Consider the following 6,371-nt stretch of genomic DNA (forward strand, 5'->3'; position numbering starts at 1 on the left):
AGTAAATTTTTAGAAAATTAATTGCCTTTTGATGTTTAATATTAAGTGGAAAAAAGTCAACAGCATGAATGCTAGATGCGTTTTCCTTCACTGCTAATATTTGATAATAGCTTTAGTTTTAAAAAATAAATTGCTAATGATTTTCCCAATGGCAGATACCATTTATTATTTTAATCAAAAATAGGTATTGTATTAACATTTAATATTACTGCTTGTACCCATCTTAGCTAACATTTTAAAAACAAACTTTACTGTGATTAATACAGTTTGTAAAGGCTCAGTGCTGTAATGGTACACAGCTGCCTAAGAATATTGCTCAAATTGAAAATAATTTGCTTCTTTCTTTTTTTTTTTTTAATGTTTATTTATTTTTGAGACAGAGAGAGACAGAGCATGAACAGGGGAGGGGCAGAGAGAGAGGGAGACACAGAATCGGAAGCAGGCTCCAGGCTCTGAGCCACCAGACCAGAGCCCGACGCGGGGCTCGAACTCGAGGACTGCGAGATCGTGACCTGAGCTGAAGTCGGACGCTTAACCAACTGAGCCACCCAGGCGCCCCTATAATTTGCTTATTTCTATGATGTATGGTTTTGACAAAATTTTACAGATACCTCAAATGCACCTGGCCTAAAATTAAGTGCACATATCTTTTGAACTGCTCTTTTCCCTCTGTTCCTTCTCTCAACTAAGAGCATCCCACAAAGCTGGGGGGCAGGTGATTACCCGGGGGTGATCTTAAATCTCTTTCTGTCTCTGCACTCTGACAATACCTGGTTAGGAAAAAAAAGATTGACGTTTTCCATTCAAATATCTCATAATAATTCCTATCACCTTAGATGAATATGAGTTGCTCTTTCCTATAAAAACTACTTTGAAGACACGCTCGTCATTGAGCCTCTGGCTTTGGCCCCTTTGGATCTATTCATCTGGTTCCTAGAGTGACGTGTCTGTAGATCTCGGTGGCCTCTATGCTCCAGTCCAAATATCTTAACAGAACACATACCATCTGATGTCCAGTCCACTTGGGGCTGGAATCCTGTTAGACGATGAGCTGAGGCGAGCACTTTAGCCACAGCAGACAAGTCTCCCTTGGTCACCCAGAGTGTGCCATGTTGTTAGTACAAAAACAGTCCTCCGCAAAGGGGAGAACGCCTGGAAAGGGTGTGGGTTGGTAGAGGATGGGGCCACACAGGTGAAGCGAGACCCGAAAGTCAAGACAATATGAAAGAAATAATAAAAGACAGCGCTAGGAAGCAGGAGGCGAGGAGGAGAGATTTTTTTGTTTTACGCTTGTTACTTCATTTAAAATTAGTAAAATGATAAACACAGTTTTAGGTAAGTGACAATTCAGTACACTTAATTGGGTGATATAAAAATATACATACCCACAAGCGCCTCCACCAACATCGAATATTTCAACGCTTTTCGTCAGAGTACCCTCGAATCCCAAAATTTTGTTGTCAATTTATTTTTTTCAAATCCAAATTCTCTTTGGGCCCAAGAGTTTTGCAAATATGTGATCGCTCCATCTGTTAACAGCTTCTTTGGCTACTTTATTTTCTTGGTGTGTTTCCTCTCTGACTTCCGGGTCACATTCTTTGTATTTTTCTACTGCTGCCCTTAGCTATTCCCTTTGGTCTCAAAGTTAAAAAGAAAAAAAGCTCTTTTTCTAGCATGGTTGGCTCCTGCCAACTCATCTTAGTTTCCGGATGCTGTTTGGTAGGTCTGGGTGCTTACGATTGGATAACTGAGATTCCAGAACCTCCTACTTACATTTCCTCCAGGAAGAGCTTTACTTGGAAAAGCCCAATAATTGTTGGACGTTCCTATCCTCTCCCAGACAACCACACTGTCATCAACTAAGCTTGAAAGGACTTCTGACAGAGCAGTAATCCCTTTCTGTTTGGGAACAGCCTTCTCCATGTCTTTAACCGAAATTTACTTTTTATGTCAAAAAATGTTTCCAGCAGGTGGGCTCTCTTTTCCTCTGAGCTCAGTCCTTGTTTTCTTCGCAGGATCTAACCCAGCGTGGCATGCAAGCAAGGCTAAGTGAGGTGCTTCCCTAATAAAGCCACTAACTCCCTATCAACCAGCAGCCAAAGGCCAGAAGGTCAGTGATTCCCACCCGTTAGTGAAAACCCACGGATTTTCACCGAAATCATCTAACTAGCATTGAGTGACGATTCGTTAGGTTACTTTTGAAACTGCGAGCAATTTGGAAATGTGCCCTACATGCACATACATGTACACAGAAGGCTCATGGGTCAAAGATCAAGAGGGCCTTTGGGGATCTGGGGTGTCCCAAGGCACCTGCCTGCCAGCCGGCTGACACCTTGTTTCTCTCTCCTGATAAGGGGTTGCACCTTTGGTGGCCCTAATCCAGGAGCCTGGGGCACCGGTCCTGAAGTGACTCGTGGTGCTTTTGAGGCTGTGCGATGTTCAGGTAACTTCTCTAAAGCCCGGTGTGTTCAACGGAACCTGCCCTCGAGGGCGCGGTCAGAAGGGAGGGAGGTGGCGGGTCCCCATGCTTAGGTCCCGTGGTTCAGGGGCGCCGAGGAGAGGCTCGAAGACACTGGGCTCTCTCGGTTGGTTTGTGATGAGGGAAAGGACTGCACAGACATCACGTCCCCCGTCTTTTCCCAGGCCAAGTGCGGTCAGTGGTCTCCCCCCTGGCTGGATGCCAGCCGTGAGCGCTTCTTGTCCCCACCGAACCCAACCTGCTCTTACCTCCGCCTTTTTGCGAGCTGCTCCCTCTGCCTGGCAAGCTTTACTCAAGGTGCTTGCAGAGTTCTCTCCTCCCCACCGAAATGAAGGCGTCTGTGCATCTCCTCCCAAACCCTTATTTTCCAAGAAGAATAAAGCACCTGTCCTTACCCGCATCACACCTTTGTAATATTGTTGCCACTCGAATTATCAACTTGCGTGTAGCTTTCTTTTTATTGACAGCCTTACTCCATTATCAGCTGGATCCTGGAGGGCTTTCCTTCCCCCTTCCATTTTCGTGCACAATATCCCATATAGATCAAGCTCTCAAAATGTTTTCTGCGCTTTAAATGTCAAACACAATCTTAATTCTTTCCCCATGGAGTGATGGTAGAAAAGGAAGAAAGTCACCCCCGCCCCCCAGAGGGTACTGTTAAAAACATGTAAGTTGATTTTATACTAAAAGAAGATTTTATTTTATTTTTGTCATTTTGTTTTCATTTTTTAAATGTTTATTTGTTTTTGAGAGAGAGCGAGAGAGCACAGTTCAGGGCAGGGACAGAGAGGGTGGACAGAGGACCCAAAGGGGGCTCTGTGCTGACAGTAGTAAGCCTGATGTGGGGCCCGAACTCAGGAACTGTGAGATCAAAGTCAAAGTGGGTCGCTCGACTGACTGAGCCACCCAGGCTCACCGAAAAGATTGAAAATGGTTTGCATCCTTTTTATACTTTTCAGTGTTTCACTTGTTTTATGATTTTGAATGTTAAGGTGGTTCGGGCAGTCGACCTGAAGAGATCAAGGTTTTCCATTGGCAAAAATAACATAGTAAGGTTCAGTTTAACGAAGATATAACACCTGCTGGATCCCTAACTCTAATCACCGGGGGGTGGTGGGCTGGGGGTGGAGGGTGGCCGTGGAACATAAGGAGGCAACTCTGGTCAAAATTTGGCTTCGAGGTATTTTGAGTGGAGTTTTTACGAGTGGAATTTTTATGCTTCTAGCCCACAATTTAGAGTTGCCAGCTGTCGTAGAGTTGGGAGAAATGACAACTTCTTCATCCCTCTGCTTCTTTTTCTTGAATCTGTCGATTCGCCACGCAGGCAAAAAGCGACGCCTTGGGGTCAACTGTCCAGTAAGAGAATCTATCAGAATCTGTGTTCCGGCAGTGGTAGGAAGAGCTGTGTGTGATGAAGTCAGGAGAGTTTTGTTGTGGATTCTGCTGTCCTTTATGGGGTGCGGATGTTTCTGGTTTCATATGTGTAGTGTTTGTTTAATTCCGAGTAACCTAGATTTTGCAAAATGTGGTGCCGGCTGATCGCAGCAGTGGAAATGAAACAGAGGAAACCGAGACCACAGACTTCTCCTGGGGTTCTCAGGCTTAAAATTAGACTTGCTGGCGAGATTTCTTCTTTGTGAGAATGTACCTTCTGAAAATAGAAGGGATATTTTAAGTCTTTGCAAAAATATGCACCCCATATATAAAGTCTATGAGGTTCCTGCGTAACTGATCTCAAAACGCACTGTCTGCATTCTCCCGTTTAAAAAAATTGTGTAATGGATTAAAGTATCACTTTGCGTACCATCGATGAATGTTCCCCTACTTACCAGAGTGATACTCTTTCCTTTTTCTGTTCTTTTATGATTGTGAAAAAAAAATGTCTGCCCTGACATCTCTAGCAATATGAAAGCATATAGAAAGTACATATATATGTTTGTAACTTCTTTCCTTTCTCCCCTCTCATTCTAGAGCTCCAGAACCCACCTCTATTTTCAGCTGGGTGGACATCTTCCCAAAATCCTTATTGCGTGTGTTAGTTTCCTAAAAACTAGGGTTAGTCCTTACTGTGTGTATGAGTTTCCTACGGCTGCCATAACAAATACCACAGATGGGGCGGCTTAAACAGCAGAATCTGTTTTCTCATAGTTCTAGAGGCTGGAAGTCCAAGATCAAGATGTTGGCAGAGTTGGTCTCTCCTGAAGCCTCTCTCCTTGCCTCGCAGATGGTTTCCTTCTTGCTGTGTCCTCATATGGTCGTTTCTGTCTCAGGTCTCTCTCTCTCTCTCTCTTTTTTTAAATGTTTATTTTTGAGAGAGAGAGGCAGGGGAGGGACTGAGAGAGATGGAGACACAGAATGCGAAGCAGGCTCCAGGCTCTGAGCTGTCAGCACCAGAGCCCGATGTGGGGCTCGAACTCACGAACCACAAGATCGTGACCTGAGTCGAAGTTTGATGCCTAACTGACCGAACCACCCAGGCGCCCCGCAGAGGCCCATTTTTCTATAGGGTTGTTGGTATTTTTCTTATTCATAATGGTTCTTCATATGTTATGACCATTTATCTTTCATCTGTTATACACTTTAAAATACTTCTTTCAGATATGACTTGAGTTTTAATTTTGTGTGTGGGTTATTTTGACCTGGAGAGGTTTTGCATTTTTATGTGACCAAATCTATACATGTTTTCCTTTGAAAAGTTTGCATGTTTTTTAGGAATGCCTTCTCTACCAATAGGCAATGGTGCTTTTCCGCTGCTTACATGCGTCCGTATCTCTCATTATACAAACGTAAGATCAGGAGTTATGTCTGTTCATTTCACTTACTTTTTCCATGCAGCAGTATGGCTCAGAAACTTTAAATGTCAGGCCAAATAAGTCTACCTTATTCTTCTTAGTTTCTTGGAAACTTTAAATGTCACGGCAAGTCAGTGTACCTTAAATGTTGGTGCACAGTGCTGTATTATACTTTATTTAAGTACTTCGACTGTGATAACCATGCAGTCTTTTCCAAATTGTTTTGCCATTATCACAGTTTCAGAATCGCTAGTCTCGGTGATTAATGTTTAGATTTTAATATACTCGATATTCTGTTTTATAGACAACATTACAAGATTCTTAGACATTTAACAGCCCATCTTTTCTTTATCAGTTTGAAATGCAGCTTTCTTATGTTTTACACTATTATACCTCATTCTGCTTCTTGACTCACTTTTATTATTTTCCTATTGCTGTGCCAAGACAACACTCTTTTAATTATTGAATAATTATAAAATGTTTGATTATCTGCTACAGCAAGTTAATCTAGATTATATATATATATATATATATATATATATTTTTTTTTTTTTTTTTTTTTTTTTTTTTTTTTATTTTTTTTTTTTTCCCCCTAGGAGTGTTTAGGTAGTTCTTGCCATTGGCTTTATTTCCTTAACAAGCTGGAAACAGCTTGTCAAATTATAGAATCTTTTTGAGTCTGATTTAGATTGACAAACTGATTTGGGAAATGTTGACTTTTTTAGCATATCAAGACTCCTAGGGTATCAATGGTATGTCTCTATTTTTTCTAGTTCTCTTTGCTGTCCTTCAATAAAGGTTTCTTTATAAAGGCTTCACCTGTTTATCTTTAATTACATTCCTAGGTATAGTATTGCTTTGGTGTTAGAAATGGGATTTTTTTTCCTATTACATTTTAGAATTGGATATCGCTGTTATGTAGGAAAGTTATTGTTTTTGTTGGATATTTATCTTGCATCCCGTTACATAACCCTGTCCCCAAGAGCTTACAAATTTAATGCAAACAAAAGCCAATCTCTAAATTGGAACATAAGGATAATTAGAGGCACAATCGCCAGAGATAACAATGAACCAAAGGAAAATGTGGGGATGATTATGGA

General features: G+C 41.7%; 1 pseudogene; it reads right to left on the bottom strand.

Annotated features, from left to right (window-relative positions):
- Nucleotides 1-1,428: 1,428 nt before the first annotated feature.
- Nucleotides 1,429-2,880, bottom strand: LOC122211265 (annotated as a pseudogene).
- Nucleotides 2,881-6,371: the final 3,491 nt, after the last annotated feature.

This window comes from Panthera leo, chromosome F2 (assembly GCF_018350215.1).
Source record: "Panthera leo isolate Ple1 chromosome F2, P.leo_Ple1_pat1.1, whole genome shotgun sequence".
Lineage (NCBI taxonomy): Eukaryota > Metazoa > Chordata > Mammalia > Carnivora > Felidae > Panthera > Panthera leo.